Source organism: Aegilops tauschii, chromosome 7, assembly GCF_002575655.3.
Source record: "Aegilops tauschii subsp. strangulata cultivar AL8/78 chromosome 7, Aet v6.0, whole genome shotgun sequence".
Classification (NCBI taxonomy): domain Eukaryota; kingdom Viridiplantae; phylum Streptophyta; class Magnoliopsida; order Poales; family Poaceae; genus Aegilops; species Aegilops tauschii.
The window spans coordinates 487,559,018-487,570,839 of NC_053041.3; positions in this window are offsets into that span (position 1 = coordinate 487,559,018).

An 11,822-nucleotide genomic window follows, 5' to 3' on the forward strand; every position below is an offset into this window, starting at 1 on the left:
AAGATTATTCATGCTAGAAAACTTCTGTGTGCAGCCACAAGCCATTATGGGCTCTGGCATAGTTGAGTAAGTTGCGTGAAGCTCTTGAAGAGGTAGACTAGAAGATGTAGTGGGTTGTAGGTGGTACTGTCTGTCCAGAGTAGAGAGTTAATGCTTCCGAAAGACTGTGTCTCGAATCTCCGACCATGGATGTATTCGAGTCTTGTGGGGAAAAGTGCGCAAACCTCTGCAGAGTGTACAAACTAATCATGGTTAGCCGTGTCCTCGGTTATGGACAAACTTGAGTATCTGGTTCTTGGATTATCATGTTGATCTCATCACTTTATTTAATTAATTTGATTGGGTTAATGATTATTATTTTGGAATTGAGTTGGAGGAACCTTCTCAATATTTATCAACAAACTTTGTAGATAAATAAGATATATTCCTTTGCAGTAGGGAAAAATTGGCTTTTCGCAAAAACATTATAACCATAGAGCTTTTCCACCAGCCATATATGCATGTAGTGATAGTTATTACTCATTATTTCTCCTATGGTGTGAATTTGCCAGTACATTCAATGTACTGACCCTTTGTGGCTGCAATGTCTCATGTTGCAGGATTTCTTACGACGTGTAAGTGATACGTTAGGGTTATGATTTTTACACTCAACTTTGCCGTTGGTGTTGATGGGAATCCACAACCTTGTTGTGACTTCCGCTATTTGGATTGAGGTAATAGTATTTACGTTACTTTATACATGTGATTTACCTCTGTTATAAATCCTCGAGTACTGTGTGTGTCAGCATACCGATCCAGGGATGACACTTAAGCACAGAGACTTGACCGTCTGAGGTCGGGTCGCTACAGTTCATCCTCCTCCTCTCCACCAAGTGGCTGGAAGTCAATGGTTGCCCAGTCAACCCCAGTTAGGGCTTGGAAGACAGCTTCATCACTTATAAGGGTGGACGGTTCAACATCAGGGGCATAGGTATGCTTACGGATTGGCGGGATAAGATTTTGCACATCATAAGTTGGCACATTAACCCGTTTGTTGTCGGCGTCGTAAATCGACTGGTAATGAGAAAGATCAGTATCTTCAGCCAATTTGCTAGCTAATGGGCGCATTTCCTTCATCAAAGCTCGGAGGTCATCATTGTCAAAATCTGATCCGTCCTCCTTCATGCTCGGATAGCCATTTCCCACGTCAGCCGGGTCAAGATCTGGTATCCATGCTTTATCCCGGGTGAGCGCGGTCAGAGCACCTGGCCTTGCAGCTGATCTTTTTAATTCTTCAAACCTAGCAGGCAGCATCGAAAGCCTCTCTAATGTTTCCTTGATCAAGGTTGGGGGCGATTTGTTGTGAGAGGTAGTACAGATGATCCGTTATGCGCCGGTATATAATTGCTCTATAAGAGTATAGGCAGCCTTCAGTTTCTTCTGCATATCAGAGCCTAGATGGGTAATGCGAGATCCTACATCATTACGAACGTCGATAAACCAGTAGTTTATGGGATAATACATGTTAAAAGCTTATAATAAGGATACTTACCAAACACAGTAGTGGTCATGGCATTTATTTGCCGCTTCAGACCAGTCAGCTCTTCTACCACCGGATTAAGGGCTGCTTCTGCATCCTCAACCCTCTTTTGCAGTGTGGCTTTCTCTATGTCCCAGTCCACCCGCTCATTTTTGAAGTTCTTCTTCAATTGTTCCATGGCTGCTAAAGCGCCAGTGAGTTCTTCTTTGGCTTTGGATGTTTCTGCCTGCTGGGACTTAATATTTTCTTGAGGATCGGCAATTTGGGATTCTTTCTTGCTAAGATCAGCCTGCAAGCAACATACAGGTTATGAGTTAACAGTGCATATTTGAAGTACCAAGCACATAACAAGTTATACACCTAGTACTTGGGGGCTAATGCCTATTGCTTCTTATCACAAATTTCTTGCAAGTCCCAAGCTCAATTCAAGTATTATTCTTGGCACTTGGGGGCTAATGCATATTTGCTCACGTTACAAATATGGATTTCTTCTATTAATCGGCTTGGTGGTCAATTGGTTTACAAAAATGATTCAGCAAACAGTTTGCACTTTATAGGCTAAAGTCCAGGTTCATCTTGTGAAGATAAACCGGCCCTTGGGGGCTATGCAGGCAAGGTTGAAGTATTACACAGTCCCGGTTTACATGGATATGATAAACCGGCCCTTGGGGGCTACTGGAGTTGATATTATAAACCGGACATAAAGAAAGAGCATTTATGCAAAGTTAACATCATTTACCTCATATCGTTCCTTCATCATGTTCACTAAACCGGCTTCAAAGTCGCGGCTTGTGTACAGGCGGTTCAAAAACCCAGAATGAATGTCTTGGGCATTGAGGTGGGCATAGTTTGACAAATCTGTTTTCCACTTGCCCTTGTCTATAGCAGAAAGTTCCTCCTTGGCACTATGCTTTGATAAAGAGATAGGATTGCCAGGGGTGGTGTAGCCAACACCAGTAACTACAACATCATCTGTGTTGTCATCAGCAGTTTTGAGTGGACTTGATGTTTATCAGCAACTCGGACTGGGCTTGTCGGTTTATCAGCATGGCCCATTGGATAAACTTCCACTTGTTCAACAAAATAGTCATGATCTTGAGGTGGCGGATCATCAAGCATAGCGTCAGCATTTGTGTCCTCCGGTTCTGGAGTTTTCTCCGGTTCAGCGGCCGTATTGTCATCAGCCGGTTCATTCAACTTGGCCTTTTTGTTGGGTCTAGGCTTGGCATTGAGAGCAACAAACATAAAGGTTGGTACAGTGGGCAAACATAAAGTGTTAAGGGTAAAATTAAAGCATAACTCACCCAGGAACCGTCTTGAGGGTTGGAAGTTGTGTTTCTGTTGATTCGCCAGAAGAGGAGTGGGAAGTTCCCTGATAATTTGAATCAGACAGAGTAAGAGGTTGCCGGAAATAACCCGCCTTAGGATAACGTGGGTCAGAATTATAAGAGACCTCTGGGCGACGTTTACGAACCGGTGTGTTCGGTAAACCGGAAGAAGTTACCACATGGCCGCTATGCCGAGTTGTGCGGCGAGCTTCGTGTTGCTGTTTCTTCAAAAGAAATTTTGGATCCATGTAAGCTAGAGGGTGAGAAAATCTTACTTTCCGGTTTGCTTGACGGGTTTTCGGAGTTGGCAGAGGTTCTGAGCCGAAGGAAAGAATAATTACCTCTACATCACCAGCTTGGCTAGCCTGCGCGTCCTCCTGATCATAGTCATTATCAATAAGATGCATGAAGAAGGAACCAAGTGAATCAAGTTCTACCTCTGACTCGTGATTTTCATCGTCATCATCAATGTTTAAATCGGTGGAGTCGGCAGTCTTCTTTTTGGCAGGCTTTTTGATGACCTTTGTCTTGACACGACGGGGTTTCGCCGGTTTATCCTATGGCTTCTTCTTCCAGAACGGATCATCACCCTGTCAAAGATTGACAAAGGTTATAAGGGAATGGTAAAAAGGGTCGGATTAAAATAAGAGTTACGCAATTCTTACAGCTGGCGGTTTGTTGGAAACACAGAAAAGACTAAGCCATGTTTTACTGCATTCGGCCACCAGTTCATCCAGCATCTTCTTAACAGCTTCAGTAATTTCGGCATCATATAGTTGGATATCAATATGGCGTTGAGGGTCTTTTAAGTCCCCAGTGTATTCACACATTAAACCGGGGCGACGGCTTAGAGGCAAGATACTCCAAGAAACCCAGCAACGGACAAAGTCGACACTTGTTAAACCATTTGCCATAAAGGCTCGGAGCTTTGAAAGTTGTGGTGCATACTTGGCTTGTTCCTTTGCGCTCAGTCGTTGGGGGAATGGATGTGTACTGGTAAGCCGGTGAGCACGATAACCCGGCAGCAGATTTTCTTCAGCTGGAGACGTATCTCGGCAATAGAACCAAGTCTGATTCCAGTCTTTGGGGTGACTATGATGCTTGGCATGAGGGAAACTAACATCTTTCCTCTTCTGGATTGAAACCCCGCCAAGTTCAGTATTGGGCCCATCCGTGAATTCAGTACGGCGGTTCAAATAAAAGTAGTCTCTGAACAGTTCAACAGTGGGTTCTTCCTGCAGATAAGCCTCACAAAACACTTGAAAATTACAAATATTGGACACAGAGTTAGGTCCAATATCTTGAGGGCGGAGTTGGAAGCTAGCAAGCACGTCACGGATAATTTTGATCTGAGAGGGCTGAACCCTCGACCCAGATGATCAGCAAACACAATTACTTCTCCATCTTTGGGCTCAGGAGGATATTCTGGACCAGGGGCTCTCCAGTGGATAACTTCCTTTTTTGCTAAACCGCCGATTGCGACGCACCCGTTCAGTTGCTCTTTAGTAACTCGGGAAGGAACCCAATTGCAAGCATAAAAAGACTTGGCCATTTGAACAACTAACTGAAGGAAGGTTATGTGCCGGTTTAAGGTTTATAGTTGGCAAGCATAAAGTGTTATAGGTTAAGAGACAAAAGTTGTTCAAACATGCAAGATTGTTAAACCGGAGGTTTATGTTATCAGAATTATAATGACAAGCGATTGGCGGTTTAAGAGGGGACTAATGGTACCTGGCGGGTAATCATTTTCTAAAGTTAAACCGCTTATATTGACATTGAAGGTACAGATCTGAAATAACTAAGTGATGGAAAAACAGGTTTCGCAAGTTGGTATTACAGATCTGGATCTACCGAGTGTCAGAAAATGGAAAAATATCCAGGGTTAAATATTCTGATACTTGAGCGGTTGAAGGATCCAGAGGGGATTTTCTACTTAAATGAGATGCATTAATGGAAGGAAGGACTATGGCCATCGTTATACAGGTTGAATATTGAGGTTTGAATCAAAAAACCACTGCGCGACGACGAACATCGACGAACACCGATGAACACTCAAACCCTAAAGACAGATTTAGGGTGGAAAGAAAGAAGGCTTACTGATGCTGATGGAACAGCGGAGTGGCGCCGTGATTCTCTGGTACGATCAGGGCGATGCAGCGGCCGGAGTTGGGGTCGAAGACGAAGGCCTGGCGGCGGCGGCTGAGCTTGAGAGCTAGGTCGACGCGAGGAAGAAGATGAAGTGAAGAGGCACGAGGGGGAAAGTGAAAATGACCCCCGGTCCTATTTATAAGGTGAATGGATAAGTGGTAGGCGCGGGAATCGAGGAGGTCGGAAAACGAATCTGTAGATATACAGATGCCTCGATTTTCAGAGTTTCATTAAAGGAGAAGTATTAAAAGATTTGGGTTCTATATAAAGTTAATTGCAGATGACGTCATGGCGGATTATCATGATCTTGGAAGATGACATCACGGCGAGTTACAAGATTTTCATGAAGGTGTTGAAGAAGGAATTTTCTAAGTATTGAAGATTGACATGAACAAGTTCAAACCAATCTGGGGCCTAATGTTGGGGATATAACTACTGAGCATAAACCGCCCAGGAGGGGCTGGATTATACTCATAGTGGATTCATTCATATTGAAGCCCACGAAGACAGGGAATATGGCGCTTTATGGAAGAGATCTAACGAGAAGGCCCAAGGCCCAAAGGCGGATTAGGGCTCGTAGATGTAAACCGCCATATGATGTATAACTTGTGTTGTAAGATAGGAAAGGGTAGAAACCGAGCCGGACACGTTTATGAGCCGGCCGGGATTCTGTAGACCGCCGAGCGTCAACTTGTGTATATAAAGGGACGACCCGGCGGCGGTTCAAGGACAAGAAACAACAGATCAAGAGCCAGGCAAAGCGTATTTCGCTCCCTGGTCATCGAAACCCTGGCAATTCCACCACAACTGGATTAGGCTTTTACCTTCACCGCAAGGGGCCGAACCAGTATAAAATCCTTGCGTCCTTTGTCCCGCTTTAACCCCTTTAAGCTAACTACGTTGCGATGGCTCCACGACTAAGTCCTCACACTAGGACATCTGCCGTGACAAAACCACGACAGGTATACTCTTTGATCGAAGTCAATACCATTTTCATCAGTGCATAGATGGCCATTGGTGGGCATAGGAATTTTGACCCCTTTGCAATCTTGCATACCGAATTTCCTCAGTACATCCTTGAGGTATTTCTCCTGAGATATGAATATGCCATTGCGCTGTTGACGAATTTGAAGACCTAAGAAGAATTTCAATTCTCCCATCACAGACATTTCATATTCCTCCCTCATCATATAACCAAATTCGTCAGTGTAACGTTGGTCTGTACAGCCAAAGATAATGTCATCAACATATATTTGGCACACAAACAATTCACCATCATAAGATTTAGTGAAAAGAGTAGGGTCAAGTGAACCGGGTTTGAAGCCTTTCTTCATGAGGAATTCCTTCAAAGTATCATACCATGCCCGAGGGGCCTGCTTGAGGCCAAAGATGGCCTTATTGAGTCTGAAGACTTTGTCGGGATGCTTTGGATCTTCAAAACCTGGGGGTTGCGCAACACATACTTCTTCCTCAAGCTTACCACTGAGGAATGCACTTTTCACATCCATTTGATATAAGGTGATATCATGATGGTTAGCATAAGCAAGTAATATGCGAATAGCCTCAAGTCTAGCAACAGGTGCAAAAGTTTCATCGAAATCAATTCCTTCAACCTGTGTGTAGCCTTGAGCTACAAGTCGTGCCTTATTCCTCACCACAAGGCCATTTTCATCTTGCTTGTTGCGGTAGATCCACTTTGGGCCAATGATATTGTGCTTGCGTGGATCTGGACATTTGACCAGTTCCCAGACGTTGTTGAGCTCGAATTGATGTAATTCTTCTTGCATAGCTTGAATCCACTCAGGCTCCAGAAATGCTTCATCAACCTTAGTGGGCTCTGTGATAGAGACGAAAGCAAAGTGCCCACAAAAGTTAGACAAATGTGAAGCTTTTGAGCGTGTGAGAGGACCTGGAATGTTGATGTCGCTGATGATTTTCTCAATTTGCACTTCGTTTGCAACGCGAGGATGAGTGGGTTGTCATTGAGGAATTTCATCTGCATTTTCTTCAGCACCATTTTCTTCAGGTGCATCAGCATGACGTTCTTCACGTTCTGGAATGATTTCTTCAATAGATTCTTCTGTAGGAATGACATCCTCGGTAGCCTTGAACTTGATAGTTTCCTTGGGTGACTGTTCATCTAACACAGAAGGTAGGTGCTCTCTTTGCGAGCCATTAGTTTCATCAAACCGCACATCTACAGTTTCAACAACTTTGTGGAGAACTTTGTTGAAGACTCTGTAGGTGTGCGAGTCCTTTCCGTTACCAAGCATAAAACCTTCATGTGCTTTCGGTGCAAATTTTGAGTTGTGATGGAGATCTCTAAGCCAACATTTAGCACCGAAGACTTTGAAATAACTCACATTGGGTTTCTTGTCAGTGAGGAGTTCATAAGCAGTCTTCTTGAAGAATTTGTGAAGATATACCCTGTTGATGATGTGGCACGCAGTATCAATTGCCTCAATCCAGAAACGACGAGGCGTCTTGTATTCATCAAGCATAGTGCGAGCCATCTCAACAAGAGTTCTGTTCTTGCACTCCATGACGCCATTCTGCTGAGGAGTATAAGGAGCAGATAACTCATGAGTAATACCAAGTTCATCAAGATAGTCATCAAGACCAGAATTCTTGAACTCGGTTCCATTGTCACTTCTGATGTGCTTAATCTTCACACCAAAGTTGGTTGAAGCCCTTGAGGAAAATCGTTTGAAGACTTCCTGCACCTCATGTTTGTAAGTGACAATGTGCACCCATGTGTAACGAGAGTAATCATCAACAATAACAAAGCCATATAGAGAAGCATCATTTGTAACTGCAGAATAATGATTAGGACCAAAGAGATCCATGTGAAGCAATTCAAATGGTCGAGTAGTAGTCATGATAGTCTTCGCTGGATAATTGGCCTTGGTCATCTTTCCAGCTTCACAGGCTCCGCATAAGTGATCCTTGAGGAATTTGACATTCTCAATGCCAATGACATGCTTCTTCTTCGCGAGCGTGTGCAGATTCCTCATGCCTGCATGACCAAGTCGTCGATGCCATAGCCATCCTTCTAAAGCTTTTGCAAGTAGACATACGGCTGGTTGAGGTCCTGTAGAGAATCAACAATATACAGATCTCCTCTCCTAAAGCCTTCGAAGACTTTGGAATTGTCAGCTTCCATGATCACAACACAACGATACTTGCCAAAGACAACAACCATATCAAGATCACAAAAGATTGAGATAGACATGAGGTTGTATCCTGAAGACTCGACAAGCATGACTTTGTCCATGCGTCGATCCTTTGTGATCGCAGCCTTACCTAGACCCAATACCTTGCTTTTGCCTTTGTCAGCGAAGATGATATGCTTCAGATGCGATGGAGATAATGGAACATTCATCAATAGATTATTGTCACCAGTCATGTGATTTGTACATCCACTATCGAGGACCCACTCAGTGGCTTTGGGTTGATCATCCTGCAGATGAATTAGTGCAGCTTAAGAACTCATATACTTCATCAGTGAAGAATATGACATCAATTTCATCAAGCAATAAAACAGATAAAGCAATATGAGGACGTGAGAAATGAGGATTCATTTCTTCATGATTAGCCTGCGTCCTTTCAGGCAATTTCAAGTCTCCAGCAATTTCTTCAAACGTTCAAGCACGTCTGGAGACCTGACCCTGCATAAGAGATTAGTTCCTTTTCTTCACCACCCACATCTGAAGGGGTGGCAAAGAGTTCATCACTCTGCGAGCTCCATATGAGAAAGGTGGCATAGAAGCCAGTCCACTTCGTTTCACATAAGAGCAGTTAGGATAAGCATATGAATAAGCAGAGAAATTCTTCAAGGACTTATGAACATAATGGTTAGAAGAATAATGCTCATATTCATAGCCCTTAGCTCTTCCCTGCGAAATAGAAGTGTTAGCACGATGATGTTCATATGAGGATTTTGATCCTTTTGAGGAATTTGATCCACGTGAGCAATTTGGTCCGTATGAGGACTTGGATCCATATGAAGAATTTGATCTCGGGTTCTTATTCTTCACAGGTGGTGTCATGATGACATTCACCTGAAGACTTTCAAGTCACCTTTTGGGAACCCAGATTTTCTTCATAGGGGAACTGTTCCTACAGTTAGTGCCAACATATCTAGCAAATACTTCACCATTCTGATTCTTGAACAGTTTATAGTTGGCGTCAAATGACTCATCAGTAGAATGAGGAGATTCACATGTAAACCCAGATAAAGTAGATGGATCTACTGGAGGTCCCTTTGCAGCAACCCATGAGGTTTTGGGATACCACTCAGGCTTCCAATAGGTTCCATCAGCATTGATTTTCCTCTCAAAGGCAATACCCTCTTTCCTAGGGTTCGTGTTGAGGATCTGCTTTTTAAGCACATCACAAAGAGTCTGATGCCCTTTGAGGCTTTTGTACATGTCTGTCATGTACAATTCCTTCAGCCCTGCATCATCAGTGGTACTAGCAATGTCCTCAGATGAGGAATTAGTGATAGCAGAGACAGGTGAAGAATTTGTAGCATTAGAAGCATTTGAACATTCAGGTGAAGAATTAGCAGAATCACGTTCAATGCACTTCAAACATGGAGGAACAAATTCTTCCTAGGTAGCGCTGATATGTTGAGCAAGTAATGAATCGCGCTCCTTCTGAAGATCTTCATAACTCAGTCTTAGCTTTTCAAAATCTTGCTTTCTTTGAAGAAATTCATAAGAAAGCTTCTCATGATCAGATAAGAGAGTGTTATGATGACTTTGAAGATTGTCAAACTTATACTGAAGTCTCTGAAGACTTTCAGCCAAAGCTTTTGACTGATCCATTTCTTCACCCAACATATCATCGCTCTTGTTTAGCATGTATTGAACCTTTTCCAAAGCTCTTTGTTGTTCAGTGGCAAGGGAAGCAAGTTTGACATAACTGGGTCCAAATTCATCACCAGATTCATCATCACTGGACTCGGATAGGTAGCATTCAGTTACCTTGGCACGTTTCGCCATAAGGCATGGTGTAGAAGATGATGATTCTAGTTCAAATGTCATCGCTTTGAGAGATTCCTTGAAATCCTCAAAGCAAGGATCATGACGGGTTCGATGACCTTCATAGACCTCAGAGTGACGGTCCCAGATAAGCTTTGCATGATCGAGATGCATGATGTTCCTGAACTGATTCTGAGACAGACATGAGCAGATGACGTCCTTCGCCGTGAGGTTGAGAAGAGTGTACTTGCGAATGTCATCAGCTTCCGCCATCTTGCACAGATCGGTAAGACCAATCTCAGTGACGGTCCACAGCTTGCTGTTCATTTCCATGAGGCCCTTCTTCATCATGACCTTCCACTTGGGATACTCGTGACCGTCAAAGATGGGGCATGACACGGTCTTCATACTTGTGGTCGACATAACTAAACTCCAGGAGGTTAAACCAAAATCACACTGAACAAGGGAGTACCTTGCTCGAATACCAATTGAAAGTGCGTTATATCGACTAGAGCGGGGTCAATAGGTGATTTTTATGAATTCTTCACTGATGAATTTGCGGGTGAGGAAATTCCTAAGAGAAGAACTACTTGCAGCGGAATAAGTACTCAGATATAAACATAACAGAACACAAGCATGGTCATCATGATGAAATTAAGACAAGCACAGAGTACAGAAAGCGTAAACACAGGATAACACAGGATGAAGACAAACAGACTGAAGAAATTGAACTGAGGAAATTGAGAAAGTCTTCAGTCAAAGTGTTCAAACAGATATGAACAGGCACACAACACAGTAATGAGGAAATGAAAGAGTTGAGGAAATAGAACCAGTAAGCTTGGTGAAGACAATGATTTGGTAGACCAGTTTCAACTGCTGTGTCAGTTGTAGGTCTGGTTGGAGCGGCTAGGTATTTAAACCTGAGGACACACAGTCCTCACCATATTCTCCTTGAGCTAAGGTCACACAGACCTCGCCCAATCACTCGTAGTAAGTCTTCAGGTGACTTCCAAACCTTCACAAACTCGGTCACTCGGCGATCCACAATTTCCTCTTGGATGCTCTAGACCATGACGCCTAACCGTCTGGAAGAAGCACACTCTTCAAAGGTAACAAGCAACAGATCTACGCAAAATCAATCTCTTCAGTGATGCTCAATCACTTTGGGTTTGTAGGTGTTTGGGTTTGGGTTTTCCTCACTTGATGATTTTCGCTCAAAGTCCTTGGAGGATGGGATGCTCTCAAATGACAAGTGTCAGTTTCTCTCGGAGCAGCCAACCAGCTAGTGGTTGTAGGGAGCGGCTATTTATAGCCTAGGGAGCAGCCCGACATGATAAGACATAAATGCCCTTCAATGATATGACCGTTAGGTGGATAGATATTTTGGGACAGCTGGCGCGTAGCACAGCAACAGTCGGAATTTTGAGTATCAAATACCTCAGGGCTATCATGTTCCTCACTGTGTAGGCAATCCGCACTGGTGATTTCCTAACTCCTCAGTCAGAACAAATTCCTCAGAGACCATAAGAACTACGTCTCTGTCACTGAAGAATATGACTGAACTGTATGAGATTTCCAATGGCTTCACTCGAAGGGATTGGTAGGTGTAGGATTTTGAGTTGAGCATCACATGGAAATTTTTCCTTAGTATTTCCTCGACCCCCTTTAACAGTACGGTGTTTCCTCTGACTCAAGAAAGAGAAGATGAACTATGAAAACAAAAGTCTTCACGCTTCATGTTCCTCGAATGAATACCAAGTCTTCAAGGTCACACCAATTTCTTCACTTTCAAAGTCTTCAGAAAGTCTTCAGAAATCCAAAGTCTTCAGTCGAAGAACTTCA